The sequence below is a fragment of the Corythoichthys intestinalis genome, chromosome 3, assembly GCF_030265065.1.
Source record: "Corythoichthys intestinalis isolate RoL2023-P3 chromosome 3, ASM3026506v1, whole genome shotgun sequence".
NCBI lineage: Eukaryota > Metazoa > Chordata > Actinopteri > Syngnathiformes > Syngnathidae > Corythoichthys > Corythoichthys intestinalis.
The window spans coordinates 24,637,745-24,660,915 of record NC_080397.1 but is presented as its reverse complement, the minus strand read 5'-3'; the positions used below and the strand labels follow the sequence as shown (position 1 = coordinate 24,660,915).

At 44.6% G+C, this 23,171-nt stretch overlaps 42 non-coding genes across 42 annotated transcripts; 9 read left to right on the top strand and 33 right to left on the bottom strand.

The window, feature by feature from the left end:
- Positions 1 to 427: 427 nt before the first annotated feature.
- trnal-cag (transfer RNA leucine (anticodon CAG)) lies at positions 428 to 509 on the bottom strand. The gene has a single exon. It is a non-coding gene; the product is annotated as a tRNA-Leu (tRNA).
- Positions 510 to 1,068: 559 nt separating this feature from the next.
- Positions 1,069 to 1,150, bottom strand: trnal-aag (transfer RNA leucine (anticodon AAG)). Its single transcript has one exon. It is a non-coding gene; the product is annotated as a tRNA-Leu (tRNA).
- Positions 1,151 to 1,731: 581 nt separating this feature from the next.
- On the bottom strand, positions 1,732 to 1,813 carry trnal-aag (transfer RNA leucine (anticodon AAG)). Its single transcript has one exon. It is a non-coding gene; the product is annotated as a tRNA-Leu (tRNA).
- A 557-nt stretch (positions 1,814 to 2,370) lies between these two features.
- On the bottom strand, positions 2,371 to 2,452 carry trnal-cag (transfer RNA leucine (anticodon CAG)). The gene has a single exon. It is a non-coding gene; the product is annotated as a tRNA-Leu (tRNA).
- A 746-nt stretch (positions 2,453 to 3,198) lies between these two features.
- On the top strand, positions 3,199 to 3,270 carry trnam-cau (transfer RNA methionine (anticodon CAU)). The gene has a single exon. It is a non-coding gene; the product is annotated as a tRNA-Met (tRNA).
- Positions 3,271 to 3,652: 382 nt separating this feature from the next.
- Positions 3,653 to 3,734, bottom strand: trnal-cag (transfer RNA leucine (anticodon CAG)). The gene has a single exon. It is a non-coding gene; the product is annotated as a tRNA-Leu (tRNA).
- Positions 3,735 to 4,295: 561 nt separating this feature from the next.
- On the bottom strand, positions 4,296 to 4,377 carry trnal-aag (transfer RNA leucine (anticodon AAG)). Its single transcript has one exon. It is a non-coding gene; the product is annotated as a tRNA-Leu (tRNA).
- Positions 4,378 to 4,480: 103 nt separating this feature from the next.
- trnam-cau (transfer RNA methionine (anticodon CAU)) lies at positions 4,481 to 4,552 on the top strand. The gene has a single exon. It is a non-coding gene; the product is annotated as a tRNA-Met (tRNA).
- Positions 4,553 to 4,936: 384 nt separating this feature from the next.
- Positions 4,937 to 5,018, bottom strand: trnal-cag (transfer RNA leucine (anticodon CAG)). Its single transcript has one exon. It is a non-coding gene; the product is annotated as a tRNA-Leu (tRNA).
- A 538-nt stretch (positions 5,019 to 5,556) lies between these two features.
- On the bottom strand, positions 5,557 to 5,638 carry trnal-cag (transfer RNA leucine (anticodon CAG)). The gene has a single exon. It is a non-coding gene; the product is annotated as a tRNA-Leu (tRNA).
- Positions 5,639 to 6,185: 547 nt separating this feature from the next.
- On the bottom strand, positions 6,186 to 6,267 carry trnal-cag (transfer RNA leucine (anticodon CAG)). The gene has a single exon. It is a non-coding gene; the product is annotated as a tRNA-Leu (tRNA).
- Positions 6,268 to 6,826: 559 nt separating this feature from the next.
- Positions 6,827 to 6,908, bottom strand: trnal-aag (transfer RNA leucine (anticodon AAG)). The gene has a single exon. It is a non-coding gene; the product is annotated as a tRNA-Leu (tRNA).
- Positions 6,909 to 7,489: 581 nt separating this feature from the next.
- trnal-aag (transfer RNA leucine (anticodon AAG)) lies at positions 7,490 to 7,571 on the bottom strand. Its single transcript has one exon. It is a non-coding gene; the product is annotated as a tRNA-Leu (tRNA).
- Positions 7,572 to 7,674: 103 nt separating this feature from the next.
- trnam-cau (transfer RNA methionine (anticodon CAU)) lies at positions 7,675 to 7,746 on the top strand. The gene has a single exon. It is a non-coding gene; the product is annotated as a tRNA-Met (tRNA).
- Positions 7,747 to 8,151: 405 nt separating this feature from the next.
- On the bottom strand, positions 8,152 to 8,233 carry trnal-aag (transfer RNA leucine (anticodon AAG)). The gene has a single exon. It is a non-coding gene; the product is annotated as a tRNA-Leu (tRNA).
- Positions 8,234 to 8,814: 581 nt separating this feature from the next.
- Positions 8,815 to 8,896, bottom strand: trnal-aag (transfer RNA leucine (anticodon AAG)). Its single transcript has one exon. It is a non-coding gene; the product is annotated as a tRNA-Leu (tRNA).
- A 557-nt stretch (positions 8,897 to 9,453) lies between these two features.
- Positions 9,454 to 9,535, bottom strand: trnal-cag (transfer RNA leucine (anticodon CAG)). The gene has a single exon. It is a non-coding gene; the product is annotated as a tRNA-Leu (tRNA).
- Positions 9,536 to 10,281: 746 nt separating this feature from the next.
- trnam-cau (transfer RNA methionine (anticodon CAU)) lies at positions 10,282 to 10,353 on the top strand. The gene has a single exon. It is a non-coding gene; the product is annotated as a tRNA-Met (tRNA).
- A 382-nt stretch (positions 10,354 to 10,735) lies between these two features.
- trnal-cag (transfer RNA leucine (anticodon CAG)) lies at positions 10,736 to 10,817 on the bottom strand. Its single transcript has one exon. It is a non-coding gene; the product is annotated as a tRNA-Leu (tRNA).
- A 561-nt stretch (positions 10,818 to 11,378) lies between these two features.
- trnal-aag (transfer RNA leucine (anticodon AAG)) lies at positions 11,379 to 11,460 on the bottom strand. Its single transcript has one exon. It is a non-coding gene; the product is annotated as a tRNA-Leu (tRNA).
- Positions 11,461 to 11,563: 103 nt separating this feature from the next.
- On the top strand, positions 11,564 to 11,635 carry trnam-cau (transfer RNA methionine (anticodon CAU)). The gene has a single exon. It is a non-coding gene; the product is annotated as a tRNA-Met (tRNA).
- Positions 11,636 to 12,019: 384 nt separating this feature from the next.
- On the bottom strand, positions 12,020 to 12,101 carry trnal-cag (transfer RNA leucine (anticodon CAG)). The gene has a single exon. It is a non-coding gene; the product is annotated as a tRNA-Leu (tRNA).
- Positions 12,102 to 12,639: 538 nt separating this feature from the next.
- On the bottom strand, positions 12,640 to 12,721 carry trnal-cag (transfer RNA leucine (anticodon CAG)). Its single transcript has one exon. It is a non-coding gene; the product is annotated as a tRNA-Leu (tRNA).
- Positions 12,722 to 13,268: 547 nt separating this feature from the next.
- trnal-cag (transfer RNA leucine (anticodon CAG)) lies at positions 13,269 to 13,350 on the bottom strand. Its single transcript has one exon. It is a non-coding gene; the product is annotated as a tRNA-Leu (tRNA).
- Positions 13,351 to 13,909: 559 nt separating this feature from the next.
- Positions 13,910 to 13,991, bottom strand: trnal-aag (transfer RNA leucine (anticodon AAG)). The gene has a single exon. It is a non-coding gene; the product is annotated as a tRNA-Leu (tRNA).
- A 581-nt stretch (positions 13,992 to 14,572) lies between these two features.
- On the bottom strand, positions 14,573 to 14,654 carry trnal-aag (transfer RNA leucine (anticodon AAG)). The gene has a single exon. It is a non-coding gene; the product is annotated as a tRNA-Leu (tRNA).
- Positions 14,655 to 14,757: 103 nt separating this feature from the next.
- Positions 14,758 to 14,829, top strand: trnam-cau (transfer RNA methionine (anticodon CAU)). Its single transcript has one exon. It is a non-coding gene; the product is annotated as a tRNA-Met (tRNA).
- Positions 14,830 to 15,897: 1,068 nt separating this feature from the next.
- Positions 15,898 to 15,979, bottom strand: trnal-aag (transfer RNA leucine (anticodon AAG)). The gene has a single exon. It is a non-coding gene; the product is annotated as a tRNA-Leu (tRNA).
- A 557-nt stretch (positions 15,980 to 16,536) lies between these two features.
- On the bottom strand, positions 16,537 to 16,618 carry trnal-cag (transfer RNA leucine (anticodon CAG)). The gene has a single exon. It is a non-coding gene; the product is annotated as a tRNA-Leu (tRNA).
- Positions 16,619 to 17,179: 561 nt separating this feature from the next.
- trnal-aag (transfer RNA leucine (anticodon AAG)) lies at positions 17,180 to 17,261 on the bottom strand. Its single transcript has one exon. It is a non-coding gene; the product is annotated as a tRNA-Leu (tRNA).
- A 103-nt stretch (positions 17,262 to 17,364) lies between these two features.
- On the top strand, positions 17,365 to 17,436 carry trnam-cau (transfer RNA methionine (anticodon CAU)). The gene has a single exon. It is a non-coding gene; the product is annotated as a tRNA-Met (tRNA).
- Positions 17,437 to 17,829: 393 nt separating this feature from the next.
- trnal-cag (transfer RNA leucine (anticodon CAG)) lies at positions 17,830 to 17,911 on the bottom strand. Its single transcript has one exon. It is a non-coding gene; the product is annotated as a tRNA-Leu (tRNA).
- A 559-nt stretch (positions 17,912 to 18,470) lies between these two features.
- On the bottom strand, positions 18,471 to 18,552 carry trnal-aag (transfer RNA leucine (anticodon AAG)). Its single transcript has one exon. It is a non-coding gene; the product is annotated as a tRNA-Leu (tRNA).
- A 570-nt stretch (positions 18,553 to 19,122) lies between these two features.
- trnal-aag (transfer RNA leucine (anticodon AAG)) lies at positions 19,123 to 19,204 on the bottom strand. Its single transcript has one exon. It is a non-coding gene; the product is annotated as a tRNA-Leu (tRNA).
- Positions 19,205 to 19,307: 103 nt separating this feature from the next.
- trnam-cau (transfer RNA methionine (anticodon CAU)) lies at positions 19,308 to 19,379 on the top strand. Its single transcript has one exon. It is a non-coding gene; the product is annotated as a tRNA-Met (tRNA).
- Positions 19,380 to 19,784: 405 nt separating this feature from the next.
- On the bottom strand, positions 19,785 to 19,866 carry trnal-aag (transfer RNA leucine (anticodon AAG)). Its single transcript has one exon. It is a non-coding gene; the product is annotated as a tRNA-Leu (tRNA).
- Positions 19,867 to 20,447: 581 nt separating this feature from the next.
- trnal-aag (transfer RNA leucine (anticodon AAG)) lies at positions 20,448 to 20,529 on the bottom strand. Its single transcript has one exon. It is a non-coding gene; the product is annotated as a tRNA-Leu (tRNA).
- Positions 20,530 to 20,632: 103 nt separating this feature from the next.
- On the top strand, positions 20,633 to 20,704 carry trnam-cau (transfer RNA methionine (anticodon CAU)). Its single transcript has one exon. It is a non-coding gene; the product is annotated as a tRNA-Met (tRNA).
- A 405-nt stretch (positions 20,705 to 21,109) lies between these two features.
- trnal-aag (transfer RNA leucine (anticodon AAG)) lies at positions 21,110 to 21,191 on the bottom strand. Its single transcript has one exon. It is a non-coding gene; the product is annotated as a tRNA-Leu (tRNA).
- A 581-nt stretch (positions 21,192 to 21,772) lies between these two features.
- trnal-aag (transfer RNA leucine (anticodon AAG)) lies at positions 21,773 to 21,854 on the bottom strand. The gene has a single exon. It is a non-coding gene; the product is annotated as a tRNA-Leu (tRNA).
- A 557-nt stretch (positions 21,855 to 22,411) lies between these two features.
- On the bottom strand, positions 22,412 to 22,493 carry trnal-cag (transfer RNA leucine (anticodon CAG)). Its single transcript has one exon. It is a non-coding gene; the product is annotated as a tRNA-Leu (tRNA).
- Positions 22,494 to 23,054: 561 nt separating this feature from the next.
- trnal-aag (transfer RNA leucine (anticodon AAG)) lies at positions 23,055 to 23,136 on the bottom strand. Its single transcript has one exon. It is a non-coding gene; the product is annotated as a tRNA-Leu (tRNA).
- Positions 23,137 to 23,171: the final 35 nt, after the last annotated feature.

Below are 23,171 nucleotides of genomic sequence, written 5' to 3'. Positions count from 1 at the left end.
CCAGAGGTCGATGGATCGAAACCATACTCTGCTACGTAGACCTGTGTCTACTTTGGCACTGTGCTGCAGGCAAAATGGTTAGGGTTGGCTTCAGAATGTTGTACTGGTTGTTTAAAGCCTTACCCTTCAGTCTTCTTGATCATAGGAAAATGACCTCTCCACAATTTGTGCTATTTAATCGAATGAAATTTGCTTTCCTATTTGATCATGAGAAATTCCCAACGATCTGGTCTTGAAATATCCATTACTGATTAGCATGACTAGTAAAGATAATTAAGATATAGGAAAAGAACCCCCACATGACCAGATTGTTGAAGAATGCGTGAGCGTACATAGAATCAGTTAAGGAAAGACTACAATCGTTTGTTCCTTGAAAGCCTTCCATCGCCTCTAACGCCTTCTATCCAGCCAACCACTGGACAACAAGTGGCAGTGGTGGGATTCGAACCCACGCCCCTTGAGAGACTGGAACCTGAATCCAGCGCCTTGGACCGCTCGGCCACACTACCCTGTTTCTCACCTCCAATGCGCAAACCTTAAGCATTCAATCCATAGTTTCTGTTACGAATTGTCGGTAAAATCAGTGAAGAATTCAGTTTTGATGCATAAAAAGCAGAGTGGCCCATAACCCAGAGGTCGATGGATCGAAACCATCCTCTGCTACTTAGACCTGTATCTTCTTTGGCACTGTGCTGCAGGCAAAATGGTTAGGGTTGGCTTCAGAATGTTTTACTGGTTGTTTAAAGCCTTACCCTTCAGTCTACTTGATCACAGGAAAATGACCTCTCCTCAGTTCGTGCAATTAATCCGATGAAATTTGCTTTGCCTTTAGTATTTGATCATCAGAAATCGGCAATCTTTGTGGTCTTGAGGTGTCCATTGCTTATTAGAATTAGAGGTAAAGAAACTTAAATTTACTTGTAGGAAAACAAGCACCGCACGACCAGATTGTTGAAGAATGCATGAGTTTACATAGAATCAGATAAGCAAACAGTACAATTGGTTAGTTCTTTGAAAGCCTTCCATTGACTCCAAAGTCATCCATCCAGCCAACTGCAGTATACCAAGTGGCAGTGGTGGGATTCAAACCCACGCCTCCTGAGAGAGTGGAACCTTAATCCAGCGCCTTGGACCGCTCGGCCACACTACCCTGTTTCACACCTCCAATGCACAGACCTTGAGCAAACAATCCATGGTTTCTGTTACAAATCGTTGGTCAAAAGCAGTGAACAATTCAAGCTCAGCAGATAAAGGGCAGAGTGGCGCAGCGGAAGCGTGCTGGGCCCATAACCCAGAGGCCGATGGGTCGAAACCATCCTCTGCTGCTTAGACCTGTGTCTTCTTTGGCACTGTGCTGCAGGCAAAATGGTTAGGGTTGGCTTCAGAATGTTGTACTGGTTGTTTAAAGCCTTACCCTTCAGTCTTCTTGATCATAGGAAAATGACCTCTCCACAGTTTGTGCTATTTAATCGAATGAAATTTGCCTTGCCTTTAGTATTTGATGATCAGAAATCGGCAATCTTTGTGGTCTTGAGGTGTCCATTGCTTATTAGAGTTACAGGTAAAGAAACATAAATTTACTTATCGGAAAACAAGCCCCGCACGACCAGATTGTTGAAGAATCCTTGAGTCTACATAGAATCAGATAAGCAAACAGTACAATTGGTTGGTTCTTTGAAAGCCTTCCATTGACTCTAAAGTCTTCCATCCAGCCAACTGCAGGATACCAAGTGGCAGTGGTGGGATTCGAACCCACGCCTCCTGAGAGACTGGAACCTTAATCCAGCGCCTTGGACCGCTCGGCCACACTACCCTGTTTCACACCTCCAATGCACAGACCTTGAGCAAACAATCCATGGTTTCTGTTACAAATCGTTGGTCAAAAGCAGTGAATAATTCAAGCTCAGCGCTTAAAGAGCAGAGTGGCGCAGCGGAAGCTTGCTGGGCCCATAACCCAGAGGTCGATGGATCGAAACCATCCTCTGCTACTTAGACCTGTGTCTTCTTTGGCACTGTGTTGCAGGCAAAATGGTTAGGGTTGGCTTCAGAATGTTGTACTGGTTGTTTAAAACCTTACCCTTCAGTCTTCTTGATCATAGGAAAATGACCTCTCCACACTTTGTGCTATTTAATCGAATGAAATGTGCTTTCCTATTTGATCATGAGAAATTCCCAACGATCTGGTCTTGAAATATCCATTACTGATTAGCATGACTAGTAAAGATAATTAAGATATAGGAAAAGAACCCCCACATGACCAGATTGTTGAAGAATGCGTGAGCGTACATAGAATCAGTTAAGGAAAGACTACAATCGTTTGTTCCTTGAAAGCCTTCCATCGCCTCTAACGCCTTCTATCCAACCAACCACTGGCAGTGGTGGGATTCGAACCCACGCCCCCTGAGAGACTGGAACCTGAATCCAGCGCCTTGGACCGCTCGGCCACACTACCCTGTTTCTCACCTCCAATGCGCAAACCTTAAGCATTCAATCCATAGTTTCTGTTACGAATTGTCTGTAAAATCAGTGAAGAATTCAGTTTTGATGCATAAAAAGCAGAGTGGCCCATAACCCAGAGGTCGATGGATCGAAACCATCCTCTGCTACTTAGACCTGTATCTTCTTTGGCACTGTGCTGCAGGCAAAATGGTTAGGGTTGGCTTCAGTATGTTGTACTGGTTGTTTAAAGCCTTGCCCTTCAGTCTACTTGATCACAGGAAAATGACCTCTCCTCAGTTCGTGCAATTAATCCAATGAAATTTGCCTTGCCTTTAGTATTTGATCATCAGAAATCGGCAGTCTTTGTGGTCTTGAGGTGTCCATTGCTTATTAGAATTACAGGTAAAGAAACTTAAATTTACTTATAGGAAAACAAGCACCGCACAACCAGATTGTTGAAGAATGCATGAGTCTACATAGAATCAGACAAGCAAACGGGAAAAGATTGGTTGGTTCTTTGAAAGCCTTCCATTGACTCTAAAGTCTTCCATCCAGCCAACTGCAGGATACCAAGTGGCAGTGGTGGGATTCAAACCCACGCCTCCTGAGAGAATGGAACCTTAAACCAGCGCCTTGCACCGCTCAGCCACACTACCCTCTTTGACACCTCCAATGCACAGACCTTGAGCAAACAATCTATGGTTTCTGTTACAAATCGTTGGTCAAAAGCAGTGAACAATTCAAGCTCAGCGCTTAAAGAGCAGAGTGGCGCAGCGGAAGCGTGCTGGGCCCATAACCCAGAGGTCGATGGATCGAAACCATCCTCTGCTACTTAGACCTGTGTCTTCTTTGGCACTGTGTTGCAGGCAAAATGGTTAGGGTTGGCTTCAGAATGTTGTACTGGTTGTTTAAAGCCTTACCCTTCAGTCTTCTTGATCATAGGAAAATGACCTCTCCACACTTTGTGCTATTTAATCGAATGAAATGTGCTTTCCTATTTGATCATGAGAAATTCCCAACGATCTGGTCTTGAAATATCCATTACTGATTAGCATGACTAGTAAAGATAATTAAGATATAGGAAAAGAACCCCCACATGACCAGATTGTTGAAGAATGCGTGAGCGTACATAGAATCAGTTAAGGAAAGACTACAATCGTTTGTTCCTTGAAAGCCTTCCATCGCCTCTAACGCCTTCTATCCAGCCAACCACTGGCAGTGGTGGGATTCGAACCCACGCCCCCTGAGAGACTGGAACCTGAATCCAGCGCCTTGGACCGCTCGGCCACACTACCCTGTTTCTCACCTCCAATGCGCAAACCTTAAGCATTCAATCCATAGTTTCTGTTACGAATTGTCTGTAAAATCAGTGAAGAATTCAGTTTTGATGCATAAAAAGCAGAGTGGCCCATAACCCAGAGGTCGATGGATCGAAACCATCCTCTGCTACTTAGACCTGTATCTTCTTTGGCACTGTGCTGCAGGCAAAATGGTTAGGGTTGGCTTCAGTATGTTGTACTGGTTGTTTAAAGCCTTGCCCTTCAGTCTACTTGATCACAGGAAAATGACCTCTCCTCAGTTCGTGCAATTAATCCAATGAAATTTGCCTTGCCTTTAGTATTTGATCATCAGAAATCGGCAGTCTTTGTGGTCTTGAGGTGTCCATTGCTTATTAGAATTACAGGTAAAGAAACTTAAATTTACTTATAGGAAAACAAGCACCGCACAACCAGATTGTTGAAGAATGCATGAGTCTACATAGAATCAGACAAGCAAACGGGAAAAAATTGGTTGGTTCTTTGAAAGCCTTCCATTGACTCTAAAGTCTTCCATCCAGCCAACTGCAGGATACCAAGTGGCAGTGGTGGGATTCGAACCCACGCCTCCTGAGAGACTGGAACCTTAATCCAGCGCCTTGGACCCCTCGGCCACACTACCCTGTTTCACACCTCCAATGCAAAGACCTTGAGCAAACAATCCATGGTTTCTGTTACAAATCGTTGGTCAAAAGCAGTGAACAATTCAAGCTCAGCGCTTAAAGAGCAGAGTGGCGCAGCGGAAGCGTGCTGGGCCCATAACCCAGAGGTCGATGGATCGAAACCATCCTCTGCTACTTAGACCTGTGTCTTCTTTGGCACTGTGCTGCAGGCAAAATGGTTAGGGTTGGCTTCAGAATGTTGTACTGGTTGTTTAAAGCCTGACCCTTCAGTCTTCTTGATCATAGGAAAATGACCTCTCCACACTTTGTGCTATTTAATCGAATGAAATTTGCTTTCCTATTTGATCATGAGAAATTCCCAACGATCTGGTCTTGAAATATCCATTACTGATTAGCATGACTAGTAAAGATAATTAAGATATAGGAAAAGAACCCCCACATGACCAGATTGTTGAAGAATGCGTGAGCGTACATAGAATCAGTTAAGGAAAGACTACAATCGTTTGTTCCTTGAAAGCCTTCCATCGCCTTCTATCTAGCCAACCTCTGGACAACAAGTGGCAGTGGTGGGATTCGAACCCACGCCCCCTGAGAGACTGGAACCTGAATCCAGCGCCTTGGACCGCTCGGCCACACTACCCTGTTTCTCACCTCCAATGCGCAAACCTTAAGCATTCAATCCATAGTTTCTGTTACGAATTGTCGGTAAAATCAGTGAAGAATTCAGTTTTGATGCATAAAAAGCAGAGTGGCCCATAACCCAGAGGTCGATGGATCGAAACCATACTCTGCTACGTAGACCTGTGTCTACTTTGGCACTGTGCTGCAGGCAAAATGGTTAGGGTTGGCTTCAGAATGTTGTACTGGTTGTTTAAAGCCTTACCCTTCAGTCTTCTTGATCATAGGAAAATGACCTCTCCACAATTTGTGCTATTTAATCGAATGAAATGTGCTTTCCTATTTGATCATGAGAAATTCCCAACGATCTGGTCTTGAAATATCCATTACTGATTAGCATGACTAGTAAAGATAATTAAGATATAGGAAAAGAACCCCCACATGACCAGATTGTTGAAGAATGCGTGAGCGTACATAGAATCAGTTAAGGAAAGACTACAATCGTTTGTTCCTTGAAAGCCTTCCATCGCCTTCTATCTAGCCAACCTCTGGACAACAAGTGGCAGTGGTGGGATTCGAACCCACGCCCCCTGAGAGACTGGAACCTGAATCCAGCGCCTTGGACCGCTCGGCCACACTACCCTGTTTCTCACCTCCAATGCGCAAACCTTAAGCATTCAATCCATAGTTTCTGTTACGAATTGTCGGTAAAATCAGTGAAGAATTCAGTTTTGATGCATAAAAAGCAGAGTGGCCCATAACCCAGAGGTCGATGGATCGAAACCATACTCTGCTACGTAGACCTGTGTCTACTTTGGCACTGTGCTGCAGGCAAAATGGTTAGGGTTGGCTTCAGAATGTTGTACTGGTTGTTTAAAGCCTTACCCTTCAGTCTTCTTGATCATAGGAAAATGACCTCTCCACAATTTGTGCTATTTAATCGAATGAAATTTGCTTTCCTATTTGATCATGAGAAATTCCCAACGATCTGGTCTTGAAATATCCATTACTGATTAGCATGACTAGTAAAGATAATTAAGATATAGGAAAAGAACCCCCACATGACCAGATTGTTGAAGAATGCGTGAGCGTACATAGAATCAGTTAAGGAAAGACTACAATCGTTTGTTCCTTGAAAGCCTTCCATCGCCTCTAACGCCTTCTATCCAGCCAACCACTGGACAACAAGTGGCAGTGGTGGGATTCGAACCCACGCCCCTTGAGAGACTGGAACCTGAATCCAGCGCCTTGGACCGCTCGGCCACACTACCCTGTTTCTCACCTCCAATGCGCAAACCTTAAGCATTCAATCCATAGTTTCTGTTACGAATTGTCGGTAAAATCAGTGAAGAATTCAGTTTTGATGCATAAAAAGCAGAGTGGCCCATAACCCAGAGGTCGATGGATCGAAACCATCCTCTGCTACTTAGACCTGTATCTTCTTTGGCACTGTGCCGCAGGCAAAATGGTTAGGGTTGGCTTCAGAATGTTGTACTGGTTGTTTAAAGCCTTACCCTTCAGTCTACTTGATCACTGGAAAATGACCTCTCCTCAGTTCGTGCAATTAATCCGATGAAATTTGCCTTGCCTTTAGTATTTGATCATCAGAAATCGGCAATCTTTGTGGTCTTGAGGTGTCCATTGCTTATTAGAATTAGAGGTAAAGAAACTTAAATTTACTTGTAGGAAAACAAGCACCGCACGACCAGATTGTTGAAGAATGCATGAGTTTACATAGAATCAGATAAGCAAACAGTACAATTGGTTAGTTCTTTGAAAGCCTTCCATTGACTCTAAAGTCATCCATCCAGCCAACTGCAGTATACCAAGTGGCAGTGGTGGGATTCAAACCCACGCCTCCTGAGAGAGTGGAACCTTAATCCAGCGCCTTGGACCGCTCGGCCACACTACCCTGTTTCACACCTCCAATGCACAGACCTTGAGCAAACAATCCATGGTTTCTGTTACAAATCGTTGGTCAAAAGCAGTGAACAATTCAAGCTCAGCAGATAAAGGGCAGAGTGGCGCAGTGGAAGCGTGCTGGGCCCATAACCCAGAGGCCGATGGGTCGAAACCATCCTCTGCTGCTTAGACCTGTGTCTTCTTTGGCACTGTGCTGCAGGCAAAATGGTTAGGGTTGGCTTCAGAATGTTGTACTGGTTGTTTAAAGCCTTACCCTTCAGTCTTCTTGATCATAGGAAAATGACCTCTCCACAGTTTGTGCTATTTAATCGAATGAAATTTGCCTTGCCTTTAGTATTTGATGATCAGAAATCGGCAATCTTTGTGGTCTTGAGGTGTCCATTGCTTATTAGAGTTACAGGTAAAGAAACATAAATTTACTTATCGGAAAACAAGCCCCGCACGACCAGATTGTTGAAGAATCCTTGAGTCTACATAGAATCAGATAAGCAAACAGTACAATTGGTTGGTTCTTTGAAAGCCTTCCATTGACTCTAAAGTCTTCCATCCAGCCAACTGCAGGATACCAAGTGGCAGTGGTGGGATTCGAACCCACGCCTCCTGAGAGACTGGAACCTTAATCCAGCGCCTTGGACCGCTCGGCCACACTACCCTGTTTCACACCTCCAATGCACAGACCTTGAGCAAACAATCCATGGTTTCTGTTACAAATCGTTGGTCAAAAGCAGTGAATAATTCAAGCTCAGCGCTTAAAGAGCAGAGTGGCGCAGCGGAAGCGTGCTGGGCCCATAACCCAGAGGTCGATGGATCGAAACCATCCTCTGCTACTTAGACCTGTATCTTCTTTGGCACTGTGCCGCAGGCAAAATGGTTAGGGTTGGCTTCAGAATGTTGTACTGGTTGTTTAAAGCCTTACCCTTCAGTCTACTTGATCACTGGAAAATGACCTCTCCTCAGTTCGTGCAATTAATCCGATGAAATTTGCCTTGCCTTTAGTATTTGATCATCAGAAATCGGCAATCTTTGTGGTCTTGAGGTGTCCATTGCTTATTAGAATTAGAGGTAAAGAAACTTAAATTTACTTGTAGGAAAACAAGCACCGCACGACCAGATTGTTGAAGAATGCATGAGTTTACATAGAATCAGATAAGCAAACAGTACAATTGGTTAGTTCTTTGAAAGCCTTCCATTGACTCTAAAGTCATCCATCCAGCCAACTGCGGTATACCAAGTGGCAGTAGTGGGATTCAAACCCACGCCTCCTGAGAGAGTGGAACCTTAATCCAGCGCCTTGGACCGCTCGGCCACACTACCCTGTTTCACACCTCCAATGCACAGACCTTGAGCAAACAATCCATGGTTTCTGTTACAAATCGTTGGTCAAAAGCAGTGAACAATTCAAGCTAAGCAGGTAGAGGGCAGAGTGGCGCAGCGGAAGCATGCTGGGCCCATAACCCAGAGGCCGATGGGTCGAAACCATCCTCTGCTGCTTAGACCTGTATCTTCTTTGGCACTGTGCTGCAGGCAAAATGGTTAGGGTTGGCTTCAGAATGTTGTACTGGTTGTTTAAAGCCTTACCCTTCAGTCTTCTTGATCATAGGAAAATGACCTCTCCACAGTTTGTGCTATTTAATCGAATGAAATTTGCCTTGCCTTTAGTATTTGATGATCAGAAATCGGCAATCTTTGTGGTCTTGAGGTGTCCATTGCTTATTAGAGTTACAGGTAAAGAAACATAAATTTACTTATCGGAAAACAAGCCCCGCACGACCAGATTGTTGAAGAATCCTTGAGTCTACATAGAATCAGATAAGCAAACAGTACAATTGGTTGGTTCTTTGAAAGCCTTCCATTGACTCTAAAGTCTTCCATCCAGCCAACTGCAGGATACCAAGTGGCAGTGGTGGGATTCGAACCCACGCCTCCTGAGAGACTGGAACCTTAATCCAGCGCCTTGGACCGCTCGGCCACACTACCCTGTTTCACACCTCCAATGCACAGACCTTGAGCAAACAATCCATGGTTTCTGTTACAAATCGTTGGTCAAAAGCAGTGAATAATTCAAGCTCAGCGCTTAAAGAGCAGAGTGGCGCAGCGGAAGCTTGCTGGGCCCATAACCCAGAGGTCGATGGATCGAAACCATCCTCTGCTACTTAGACCTGTGTCTTCTTTGGCACTGTGTTGCAGGCAAAATGGTTAGGGTTGGCTTCAGAATGTTGTACTGGTTGTTTAAAACCTTACCCTTCAGTCTTCTTGATCATAGGAAAATGACCTCTCCACACTTTGTGCTATTTAATCGAATGAAATGTGCTTTCCTATTTGATCATGAGAAATTCCCAACGATCTGGTCTTGAAATATCCATTACTGATTAGCATGACTAGTAAAGATAATTAAGATATAGGAAAAGAACCCCCACATGACCAGATTGTTGAAGAATGCGTGAGCGTACATAGAATCAGTTAAGGAAAGACTACAATCGTTTGTTCCTTGAAAGCCTTCCATCGCCTCTAACGCCTTCTATCCAACCAACCACTGGCAGTGGTGGGATTCGAACCCACGCCCCCTGAGAGACTGGAACCTGAATCCAGCGCCTTGGACCGCTCGGCCACACTACCCTGTTTCTCACCTCCAATGCGCAAACCTTAAGCATTCAATCCATAGTTTCTGTTACGAATTGTCTGTAAAATCAGTGAAGAATTCAGTTTTGATGCATAAAAAGCAGAGTGGCCCATAACCCAGAGGTCGATGGATCGAAACCATCCTCTGCTACTTAGACCTGTATCTTCTTTGGCACTGTGCTGCAGGCAAAATGGTTAGGGTTGGCTTCAGTATGTTGTACTGGTTGTTTAAAGCCTTGCCCTTCAGTCTACTTGATCACAGGAAAATGACCTCTCCTCAGTTCGTGCAATTAATCCAATGAAATTTGCCTTGCCTTTAGTATTTGATCATCAGAAATCGGCAGTCTTTGTGGTCTTGAGGTGTCCATTGCTTATTAGAATTACAGGTAAAGAAACTTAAATTTACTTATAGGAAAACAAGCACCGCACAACCAGATTGTTGAAGAATGCATGAGTCTACATAGAATCAGACAAGCAAACGGGAAAAGATTGGTTGGTTCTTTGAAAGCCTTCCATTGACTCTAAAGTCTTCCATCCAGCCAACTGCAGGATACCAAGTGGCAGTGGTGGGATTCAAACCCACGCCTCCTGAGAGAATGGAACCTTAAACCAGCGCCTTGCACCGCTCAGCCACACTACCCTCTTTGACACCTCCAATGCACAGACCTTGAGCAAACAATCTATGGTTTCTGTTACAAATCGTTGGTCAAAAGCAGTGAACAATTCAAGCTCAGCGCTTAAAGAGCAGAGTGGCGCAGCGGAAGCGTGCTGGGCCCATAACCCAGAGGTCGATGGATCGAAACCATCCTCTGCTACTTAGACCTGTGTCTTCTTTGGCACTGTGTTGCAGGCAAAATGGTTAGGGTTGGCTTCAGAATGTTGTACTGGTTGTTTAAAGCCTTACCCTTCAGTCTTCTTGATCATAGGAAAATGACCTCTCCACACTTTGTGCTATTTAATCGAATGAAATGTGCTTTCCTATTTGATCATGAGAAATTCCCAACGATCTGGTCTTGAAATATCCATTACTGATTAGCATGACTAGTAAAGATAATTAAGATATAGGAAAAGAACCCCCACATGACCAGATTGTTGAAGAATGCGTGAGCGTACATAGAATCAGTTAAGGAAAGACTACAATCGTTTGTTCCTTGAAAGCCTTCCATCGCCTCTAACGCCTTCTATCCAGCCAACCACTGGCAGTGGTGGGATTCGAACCCACGCCCCCTGAGAGACTGGAACCTGAATCCAGCGCCTTGGACCGCTCGGCCACACTACCCTGTTTCTCACCTCCAATGCGCAAACCTTAAGCATTCAATCCATAGTTTCTGTTACGAATTGTCTGTAAAATCAGTGAAGAATTCAGTTTTGATGCATAAAAAGCAGAGTGGCCCATAACCCAGAGGTCGATGGATCGAAACCATCCTCTGCTACTTAGACCTGTATCTTCTTTGGCACTGTGCTGCAGGCAAAATGGTTAGGGTTGGCTTCAGTATGTTGTACTGGTTGTTTAAAGCCTTGCCCTTCAGTCTACTTGATCACAGGAAAATGACCTCTCCTCAGTTCGTGCAATTAATCCAATGAAATTTGCCTTGCCTTTAGTATTTGATCATCAGAAATCGGCAGTCTTTGTGGTCTTGAGGTGTCCATTGCTTATTAGAATTACAGGTAAAGAAACTTAAATTTACTTATAGGAAAACAAGCACCGCACAACCAGATTGTTGAAGAATGCATGAGTCTACATAGAATCAGACAAGCAAACGGGAAAAAATTGGTTGGTTCTTTGAAAGCCTTCCATTGACTCTAAAGTCTTCCATCCAGCCAACTGCAGGATACCAAGTGGCAGTGGTGGGATTCGAACCCACGCCTCCTGAGAGACTGGAACCTTAATCCAGCGCCTTGGACCCCTCGGCCACACTACCCTGTTTCACACCTCCAATGCAAAGACCTTGAGCAAACAATCCATGGTTTCTGTTACAAATCGTTGGTCAAAAGCAGTGAACAATTCAAGCTCAGCGCTTAAAGAGCAGAGTGGCGCAGCGGAAGCGTGCTGGGCCCATAACCCAGAGGTCGATGGATCGAAACCATCCTCTGCTACTTAGACCTGTGTCTTCTTTGGCACTGTGCTGCAGGCAAAATGGTTAGGGTTGGCTTCAGAATGTTGTACTGGTTGTTTAAAGCCTGACCCTTCAGTCTTCTTGATCATAGGAAAATGACCTCTCCACACTTTGTGCTATTTAATCGAATGAAATTTGCTTTCCTATTTGATCATGAGAAATTCCCAACGATCTGGTCTTGAAATATCCATTACTGATTAGCATGACTAGTAAAGATAATTAAGATATAGGAAAAGAACCCCCACATGACCAGATTGTTGAAGAATGCGTGAGCGTACATAGAATCAGTTAAGGAAAGACTACAATCGTTTGTTCCTTGAAAGCCTTCCATCGCCTTCTATCTAGCCAACCTCTGGACAACAAGTGGCAGTGGTGGGATTCGAACCCACGCCCCCTGAGAGACTGGAACCTGAATCCAGCGCCTTGGACCGCTCGGCCACACTACCCTGTTTCTCACCTCCAATGCGCAAACCTTAAGCATTCAATCCATAGTTTCTGTTACGAATTGTCGGTAAAATCAGTGAAGAATTCAGTTTTGATGCATAAAAAGCAGAGTGGCCCATAACCCAGAGGTCGATGGATCGAAACCATACTCTGCTACGTAGACCTGTGTCTACTTTGGCACTGTGCTGCAGGCAAAATGGTTAGGGTTGGCTTCAGAATGTTGTACTGGTTGTTTAAAGCCTTACCCTTCAGTCTTCTTGATCATAGGAAAATGACCTCTCCACAATTTGTGCTATTTAATCGAATGAAATGTGCTTTCCTATTTGATCATGAGAAATTCCCAACGATCTGGTCTTGAAATATCCATTACTGATTAGCATGACTAGTAAAGATAATTAAGATATAGGAAAAGAACCCCCACATGACCAGATTGTTGAAGAATGCGTGAGCGTACATAGAATCAGTTAAGGAAAGACTACAATCGTTTGTTCCTTGAAAGCCTTCCATCGCCTTCTATCTAGCCAACCTCTGGACAACAAGTGGCAGTGGTGGGATTCGAACCCACGCCCCCTGAGAGACTGGAACCTGAATCCAGCGCCTTGGACCGCTCGGCCACACTACCCTGTTTCTCACCTCCAATGCGCAAACCTTAAGCATTCAATCCATAGTTTCTGTTACGAATTGTCGGTAAAATCAGTGAAGAATTCAGTTTTGATGCATAAAAAGCAGAGTGGCCCATAACCCAGAGGTCGATGGATCGAAACCATACTCTGCTACGTAGACCTGTGTCTACTTTGGCACTGTGCTGCAGGCAAAATGGTTAGGGTTGGCTTCAGAATGTTGTACTGGTTGTTTAAAGCCTTACCCTTCAGTCTTCTTGATCATAGGAAAATGACCTCTCCACAATTTGTGCTATTTAATCGAATGAAATTTGCTTTCCTATTTGATCATGAGAAATTCCCAACGATCTGGTCTTGAAATATCCATTACTGATTAGCATGACTAGTAAAGATAATTAAGATATAGGAAAAGAACCCCCACATGACCAGATTGTTGAAGAATGCGTGAGCGTACATAGAATCAGTTAAGGAAAGACTACAATCGTTTGTTCCTTGAAAGCCTTCCATCGCCTCTAACGCCTTCTATCCAGCCAACCACTGGACAACAAGTGGCAGTGGTGGGATTCGAACCCACGCCCCTTGAGAGACTGGAACCTGAATCCAGCGCCTTGGACCGCTCGGCCACACTACCCTGTTTCTCACCTCCAATGCGCAAACCTTAAGCATTCAATCCATAGTTTCTGTTACGAATTGTCGGTAAAATCAGTGAAGAATTCAGTTTTGATGCATAAAAAGCAGAGTGGCCCATAACCCAGAGGTCGATGGATCGAAACCATCCTCTGCTACTTAGACCTGTATCTTCTTTGGCACTGTGCCGCAGGCAAAATGGTTAGGGTTGGCTTCAGAATGTTGTACTGGTTGTTTAAAGCCTTACCCTTCAGTCTACTTGATCACTGGAAAATGACCTCTCCTCAGTTCGTGCAATTAATCCGATGAAATTTGCCTTGCCTTTAGTATTTGATCATCAGAAATCGGCAATCTTTGTGGTCTTGAGGTGTCCATTGCTTATTAGAATTAGAGGTAAAGAAACTTAAATTTACTTGTAGGAAAACAAGCACCGCACGACCAGATTGTTGAAGAATGCATGAGTTTACATAGAATCAGATAAGCAAACAGTACAATTGGTTAGTTCTTTGAAAGCCTTCCATTGACTCTAAAGTCATCCATCCAGCCAACTGCAGTATACCAAGTGGCAGTGGTGGGATTCAAACCCACGCCTCCTGAGAGAGTGGAACCTTAATCCAGCGCCTTGGACCGCTCGGCCACACTACCCTGTTTCACACCTCCAATGCACAGACCTTGAGCAAACAATCCATGGTTTCTGTTACAAATCGTTGGTCAAAAGCAGTGAACAATTCAAGCTCAGCAGATAAAGGGCAGAGTGGCGCAGCGGAAGCGTGCTGGGCCCATAACCCAGAGGCCGATGGGTCGAAACCATCCTCTGCTGCTTAGACCTGTGTCTTCTTTGGCACTGTGCTGCAGGCAAAATGGTTAGGGTTGGCTTCAGAATGTTGTACTGGTTGTTTAAAGCCTTACCCTTCAGTCTTCTTGATCATAGGAAAATGACCTCTCCACAGTTTGTGCTATTTAATCGAATGAAATTTGCCTTGCCTTTAGTATTTGATGATCAGAAATCGGCAATCTTTGTGGTCTTGAGGTGTCCATTGCTTATTAGAGTTACAGGTAAAGAAACATAAATTTACTTATCGGAAAACAAGCCCCGCACGACCAGATTGTTGAAGAATCCTTGAGTCTACATAGAATCAGATAAGCAAACAGTACAATTGGTTGGTTCTTTGAAAGCCTTCCATTGACTCTAAAGTCTTCCATCCAGCCAACTGCAGGATACCAAGTGGCAGTGGTGGGATTCGAACCCACGCCTCCTGAGAGACTGGAACCTTAATCCAGCGCCTTGGACCGCTCGGCCACACTACCCTGTTTCACACCTCCAATGCACAGACCTTGAGCAAACAATCCATGGTTTCTGTTACAAATCGTTGGTCAAAAGCAGTGAATAATTCAAGCTCAGCGCTTAAAGAGCAGAGTGGCGCAGCGGAAGCGTGCTGGGCCCATAACCCAGAGGTCGATGGATCGAAACCATCCTCTGCTACTTAGACCTGTATCTTCTTTGGCACTGTGCCGCAGGCAAAATGGTTAGGGTTGGCTTCAGAATGTTGTACTGGTTGTTTAAAGCCTTACCCTTCAGTCTACTTGATCACTGGAAAATGACCTCTCCTCAGTTCGTGCAATTAATCCGATGAAATTTGCCTTGCCTTTAGTATTTGATCATCAGAAATCGGCAATCTTTGTGGTCTTGAGGTGTCCATTGCTTATTAGAATTAGAGGTAAAGAAACTTAAATTTACTTGTAGGAAAACAAGCACCGCACGACCAGATTGTTGAAGAATGCATGAGTTTACATAGAATCAGATAAGCAAACAGTACAATTGGTTAGTTCTTTGAAAGCCTTCCATTGACTCTAAAGTCATCCATCCAGCCAACTGCGGTATACCAAGTGGCAGTAGTGGGATTCAAACCCACGCCTCCTGAGAGAGTGAAACCTTAATCCAGCGCCTTGGACCGCTCGGCCACACTACCCTGTTTCACACCTCCAATGCACAGACCTTGAGCAAACAATCCATGGTTTCTGTTACAAATCGTTGGTCAAAAGCAGTGAACAATTCAAGCTAAGCAGGTAGAGGGCAGAGTGGCGCAGCGGAAGCATGCTGGGCCCATAACCCAGAGGCCGATGGGTCGAAACCATCCTCTGCTGCTTAGACCTGTATCTTCTTTGGCACTGTGCTGCAGGCAAAATGGTTAGGGTTGGCTTCAGAATGTTGTACTGGTTGTTTAAAGCCTTACCCTTCAGTCTTCTTGATCATAGGAAAATGACCTCTCCACAGTTTGTGCTATTTAATCGAATGAAATTTGCCTTGCCTTTAGTATTTGATGATCAGAAATCGGCAATCTTTGTGGTCTTGAGGTGTCCATTGCTTATTAGAGTTACAGGTAAAGAAACATAAATTTACTTATCGGAAAACAAGCCCCGCACGACCAGATTGTTGAAGAATCCTTGAGTCTACATAGAATCAGATAAGCAAACAGTACAATTGGTTGGTTCTTTGAAAGCCTTCCATTGACTCTAAAGTCTTCCATCCAGCCAACTGCAGGATACCAAGTGGCAGTGGTGGGATTCGAACCCACGCCTCCTGAGAGACTGGAACCTTAATCCAGCGCCTTGGACCGCTCGGCCACACTACCCTGTTTCACACCTCCAATGCACAGACCTTGAGCAAACAATCCATGGTTTCTGTTACAAATCGTTGGTCAAAAGCAGTGAATAATTCAAGCTCAGCGCTTAAAGAGCAGAGTGGGGCAGCGGAAGCGTGCTGGGCCCATAACCCAGAGGTCGATGGATCGAAACCATCCTCTGCTACTTAGACCTGTGTCTTCTTTGGCACTGTGTTGCAGGCAAAATGGTTAGGGTTGGCTTCAGAATGTTGTACTGGTTGTTTAAAGCCTTACCCTTCAGTCTTCTTGATCATAGGAAAATGACCTCTCCACACTTTGTGCTATTTAATCGAATGAAATGTGTTTTCCTATTTGATCATGAGAAATTCCCAACGATCTGGTCTTGAAATATCCATTACTGATTAGCATGACTAGTAAAGATAATTAAGATATAGGAAAAGAACCCCCACATGACCAGATTGTTGAAGAATGCGTGAGCGTACATAGAATCAGTTAAGGAAAGACTACAATCGTTTGTTCCTTGAAAGCCTTCCATCGCCTCTAACGCCTTCTATCCAGCCAACCACTGGCAGTGGTGGGATTCGAACCCACGCCCCCTGAGAGACTGGAACCTGAATCCAGCGCCTTGGACAGCTCGGCCACACTACCCTGTCTCTCACCTCCAATGCGCAAACCTTAAGCATTCAATCCATAGTTTCTGTTACGAATTGTCTGTAAAATCAGTGAAGAATTCAGTTTTGATGCATAAAAAGCAGAGTGGCCCATAACCCAGAGGTCGATGGATCGAAACCATCCTCTGCTACTTAGACCTGTATCTTCTTTGGCACTGTGCTGCAGGCAAAATGGTTAGGGTTGGCTTCAGTATGTTGTACTGGTTGTTTAAAGCCTTGCCCTTCAGTCTACTTGATCACAGGAAAATGACCTCTCCTCAGTTCGTGCAATTAATCCAATGAAATTTGCCTTGCCTTTAGTATTTGATCATCAGAAATCGGCAGTCTTTGTGGTCTTGAGGTGTCCATTGCTTATTAGAATTACAGGTAAAGAAACTTAAATTTACTTATAGGAAAACAAGCACCGCACAACCAGATTGTTGAAGAATGCATGAGTCTACATAGAATCAGACAAGCAAACGGGAAAAAATTGGTTGGTCCTTTGAAAGCCTTCCATTGACTCTAAAGTCTTCCATCCAGCCAACTGCAGGATACCAAGTGGCAGTGGTGGGATTCAAACCCACGCCTCCTGAGAGACTGGAACCTTAAACCAGCGCCTTGCACCGCTCAGCCACACTACCCTCTTTGACACCTCCAATGCACAGACCTTGAGCAAACAATCTATGGTTTCTGTTACAAATCGTTGGTCAAAAGCAGTGAACAATTCAAGCTCAGCGCTTAAAGAGCAGAGTGGCGCAGTGGAAGCGTGCTGGGCCCATAACCCAGAGGTCGATGGATCGAAACCATCCTCTGCTACTTAGACCTGTGTCTTCTTTGGCACCGTGCTGCAGGCAAAATGGTTAGGGTTGGCTTCAGAATGTTGTACTGGTTGTTTAAAACCTTACCCTTCAGTCTTCTTGATCATAGGAAAATGACCTCTCCACACTTTGTGCTATTTAATCGAATGAAATTTGCTTTCCTATTTGATCATGAGAAATTCCCAATGTTCTGGGCTTGAAATATCCATTACTGATTAGCATGACTAGTAAAGACAATTAAGATATAGGAAATGAACCCCCACATGACCAGATTGTTGAAGAATGCGTGAGCGTACATAGAATCAGTTAAGGAAAGACTACAATCGTTTGTTCCTTGAAAGCCTTCCATCGCCTCTAACGCCTTCAATCCAGCCAACCACTGGACAACAAATGGCAGTGGTGGGATTCGAACCCACGCCCCCTGAGAGACTGGAACCTGAATCCAGCGCCTTGGACCGCTCGGCCACACTACCCTGTTTATCACCTCCAATGCGCAAACCTTAAGCATTCAATCCATAGTTTCTGTTACGAATTGTCGGTAAAATCAGTGAAGAATTCAGTTTTGATGCATAAAAAGCAGAGTGGCCCATAACCCAGAGGTCGATGGATCGAAACCATCCTCTGCTACTTAGACCTGTATCTTCTTTGGCACTGTGCCGCAGGCAAAATGGTTAGGGTTGGCTTCAGAATGTTGTACTGGTTGTTTAAAGCCTTACCCCTCAGTTTACTTGATCACTGGAAAATGACCTCTCCTCAGTTCGTGCAATTAATCCGATGAAATTTGCCTTGCCTTTAGTATTTGATCATCAGAAATCGGCAATCTTTGTGGTCTTGAGGTGTCCATTGCTTATTAGAATTACAGGTAAAGAAACTTAAATTTACTTGTAGGAAAACAAGCACCGCACGACCAGATTGTTGAAGAATGCATGAGTTTACATAGAATCAGATAAGCAAACAGTACAATTGGTTAGTTCTTTGAAAGCCTTCCATTGACTCTAAAGTCATCCATCCTGCCAACTGCAGTATACCAAGTGGCAGTGGTGGGATTCAAACCCACGCCTCCTGAGAGAGTGGAACCTTAATCCAGCGCCTTGGACCGCTCGGCCACACTACCCTGTTTCACACCTCCAATGCACAGACCTTGAGCAAACAATCCATGGTTTCTGTTACAAATCGTTGGTCAAAAGCAGTGAACAATTCAAGCTCAGCAGAGTGGCGCAGCGGAAGCGTGCTGGGCCCATAACCCAGAGGCCGATGGGTCGAAACCATCCTCTGCTGCTTAGACCTGTGTCTTCTTTGGCACTGTGCTGCAGGCAAAATGGTTAGGGTTGGCTTCAGAATGTTGTACTAGTTGTTTAAAGCCTTACCCTTCAGTCTTCTTGATCATAGGAAAATGACCTCTCCACAGTTTGTGCTATTTAATCGAATGAAATTTGCCTTGCCTTTAGTATTTGATGATCAGAAATCGGCAATCTTTGTGGTCTTGAGGTGTCCATTGCTTATTAGAGTTACAGGTAAAGAAACATAAATTTACTTATCGGAAAACAAGCCCCGCACGACCAGATTGTTGAAGAATCCTTGAGTCTACATAGAATCAGATAAGCAAACAGTACAATTGGTTGGTTCTTTGAAAGCCTTCCATTGACTCTAAAGTCTTCCATCCAGCCAACTGCAGGATACCAAGTGGCAGTGGTGGGATTCGAACCCACGCCTCCTGAGAGACTGGAACCTTAATCCAGCGCCTTGGACCGCTCGGCCACACTACCCTGTTTCACACCTCCAATGCACAGACCTTGAGCAAACAATCCATGGTTTCTGTTACAAATCGTTGGTCAAAAGCAGTGAATAATTCAAGCTCAGCGCTTAAAGAGCAGAGTGGCGCAGCGGAAGCGTGCTGGGCCCATAACCCAGAGGTCGATGGATCGAAACCATCCTCTGCTACTTAGACCTGTATCTTCTTTGGCACTGTGCCGCAGGCAAAATGGTTAGGGTTGGCTTCAGAATGTTGTACTGGTTGTTTAAAGCCTTACCCTTCAGTCTACTTGATCACTGGAAAATGACCTCTCCTCAGTTCGTGCAATTAATCCGATGAAATTTCCCTTGCCTTTAGTATTTGATCATCAGAAATCGGCAATCTTTGTGGTCTTGAGGTGTCCATTGCTTATTAGAATTAGAGGTAAAGAAACTTAAATTTACTTGTAGGAAAACAAGCACCGCACGACCAGATTGTTGAAGAATGCATGAGTTTACATAGAATCAGATAAGCAAACAGTACAATTGGTTAGTTCTTTGAAAGCCTTCCATTGACTCTAAAGTCATCCATCCAGCCAACTGCAGTATACCAAGTGGCAGTAGTGGGATTCAAACCCACGCCTCCTGAGAGAGTGGAACCTTAATCCAGCGCCTTGGACCGCTCGGCCACACTACCCTGTTTCACACCTCCAATGCACAGACCTTGAGCAAACAATCCATGGTTTCTGTTACAAATCGTTGGTCAAAAGCAGTGAACAATTCAAGCTCAGCAGGTAAAGGGCAGAGTGGCGCAGCGGAAGCGTGCTGGGCCCATAACCCAGAGGCCGATGGGTCGAAACCATCCTCTGCTGCTTAGACCTGTGTCTTCTTTGGCACTGTGCTGCAGGCAAAATGGTTAGGGTTGGCTTCAGAATGTTGTACTGGTTGTTTAAAGCCTTACCCTTCAGTCTTCTTGATCATAGCAAAATGACCTCTCCACAGTTTGTGCTATTTAATCGAATGAAATTTGCCTTGCCTTTAGTATTTGATGATCAGAAATCGGCAATCTTTGTGGTCTTGAGGTGTCCATTGCTTATTAGAGTTACAGGTAAAGAAACATAAATTTACTTATCGGAAAACAAGCCCCGCACGACCAGATTGTTGAAGAATCCTTGAGTCTACATAGAATCAGATAAGCAAACAGTACAATTGGTTGGTTCTTTGAAAGCCTTCCATTGACTCTAAAGTCTTCCATCCAGCCAACTGCAGGATACCAAGTGGCAGTGGTGGGATTCGAACCCACGCCTCCTGAGAGACTGGAACCTTAATCCAGCGCCTTGGACCGCTCGGCCACACTACCCTGTTTCACACCTCCAATGCACAGACCTTGAGCAAACAATCCATGGTTTCTGTTACAAATCGTTGGTCAAAAGCAGTGAATAATTCAAGCTCAGCGCTTAAAGAGCAGAGTGGCGCAGCGGAAGCGTGCTGGGCCCATAACCCAGAGGTCGATGGATCGAAACCATCCTCTGCTACTTAGACCTGTATCTTCTTTGGCACTGTGCCGCAGGCAAAATGGTTAGGGTTGGCTTCAGAATGTTGTACTGGTTGTTTAAAGCCTTACCCTTCAGTCTACTTGATCACTGGAAAATGACCTCTCCTCAGTTCGTGCAATTAATCCGATGAAATTTGCCTTGCCTTTAGTATTTGATCATCAGAAATCGGCAATCTTTGTGGTCTTGAGGTGTCCATTGCTTATTAGAATTAGAGGTAAAGAAACTTAAATTTACTTGTAGGAAAACAAGCACCGCACGACCAGATTGTTGAAGAATGCATGAGTTTACATAGAATCAGATAAGCAAACAGTACAATTGGTTAGTTCTTTGAAAGCCTTCCATTGACTCTAAAGTCATCCATCCAGCCAACTGCGGTATACCAAGTGGCAGTAGTGGGATTCAAACCCACGCCTCCTGAGAGAGTGGAACCTTAATCCAGCGCCTTGGACCGCTCGGCCACACTACCCTGTTTCACACCTCCAATGCACAGACCTTGAGCAAACAATCCATGGTTTCTGTTACAAATCGTTGGTCAAAAGCAGTGAACAATTCAAGCTAAGCAGGTAGAGGGCAGAGTGGCGCAGCGGAAGCATGCTGGGCCCATAACCCAGAGGCCGATGGGTCGAAACCATCCTCTGCTGCTTAGACCTGTGTCTTCTTTGGCACTGTGCTGCAGGCAAAATGGTTAGGGTTGGCTTCAGAATGTTGTACTGGTTGTTTAAAGCCTTACCCTTCAGTCTTCTTGATCATAGGAAAATGACCTCTCCACAGTTTGTGCTATTTAATCGAATGAAATTTGCCTTGCCTTTAGTATTTGATGATCAGAAATCGGCAATCTTTGTGGTCTTGAGGTGTCCATTGCTTATTAGAGTTACAGGTAAAGAAACATAAATTTACTTATCGGAAAACAAGCCCCGCACGACCAGATTGTTGAAGAATCCTTGAGTCTACATAGAATCAGATAAGCAAACAGTACAATTGGTTGGTTCTTTGAAAGCCTTCCATTGACTCTAAAGTCTTCCATCCAGCCAACTGCAGGATACCAAGTGGCAGTGGTGGGATTCGAACCCACGCCTCCTGAGAGACTGGAACCTTAATCCAGCGCCTTGGACCGCTCGGCCACACTACCCTGTTTCACACCTCCAATGCACAGACCTTGAGCAAACAATCCATGGTTTCTGTTACAAATCGTTGGTCAAAAGCAGTGAATAATTCAAGCTCAGCGCTTAAAGAGCAGAGTGGGGCAGCGGAAGCGTGCTGGGCCCATAACCCAGAGGTCGATGGATCGAAACCATCCTCTGCTACTTAGACCTGTGTCTTCTTTGGCACTGTGTTGCAGGCAAAATGGTTAGGGTTGGCTTCAGAATGTTGTACTGGTTGTTTAAAGCCTTACCCTTCAGTCTTCTTGATCATAGGAAAATGACCTCTCCACACTTTGTGCTATTTAATCGAATGAAATGTGCTTTCCTATTTGATCATGAGAAATTCCCAACGATCTGGTCTTGAAATATCCATTACTGATTAGCATGACTAGTAAAGATAATTAAGATATAGGAAAAGAACCCCCACATGACCAGATTGTTGAAGAATGCGTGAGCGTACATAGAATCAGTTAAGGAAAGACTACAATCGTTTGTTCCTTGAAAGCCTTCCATCGCCTCTAACGCCTTCTATCCAGCCAACCACTGGCAGTGGTGGGATTCGAACCCACGCCCCCTGAGAGACTGGAACCTGAATCCAGCGCCTTGGACAGCTCGGCCACACTACCCTGTCTCTCACCTCCAATGCGCAAACCTTAAGCATTCAATCCATAGTTTCTGTTACGAATTGTCTGTAAAATCAGTGAAGAATTCAGTTTTGATGCATAAAAAGCAGAGTGGCCCATAACCCAGAGGTCGATGGATCGAAACCATCCTCTGCTACTTAGACCTGTATCTTCTTTGGCACTGTGCTGCAGGCAAAATGGTTAGGGTTGGCTTCAGTATGTTGTACTGGTTGTTTAAAGCCTTGCCCTTCAGTCTACTTGATCACAGGAAAATGACCTCTCCTCAGTTCGTGCAATTAATCCAATGAAATTTGCCTTGCCTTTAGTATTTGATCATCAGAAATCGGCAGTCTTTGTGGTCTTGAGGTGTCCATTGCTTATTAGAATTACAGGTAAAGAAACTTAAATTTACTTATAGGAAAACAAGCACCGCACAACCAGATTGTTGAAGAATGCATGAGTCTACATAGAATCAGACAAGCAAACGGGAAAAAATTGGTTGGTCCTTTGAAAGCCTTCCATTGACTCTAAAGTCTTCCATCCAGCCAACTGCAGGATACCAAGTGGCAGTGGTGGGATTCAAACCCACGCCTCCTGAGAGACTGGAACCTTAAACCAGCGCCTTGCACCGCTCAGCCACACTACCCTCTTTGACACCTCCAATGCACAGACCTTGAGCAA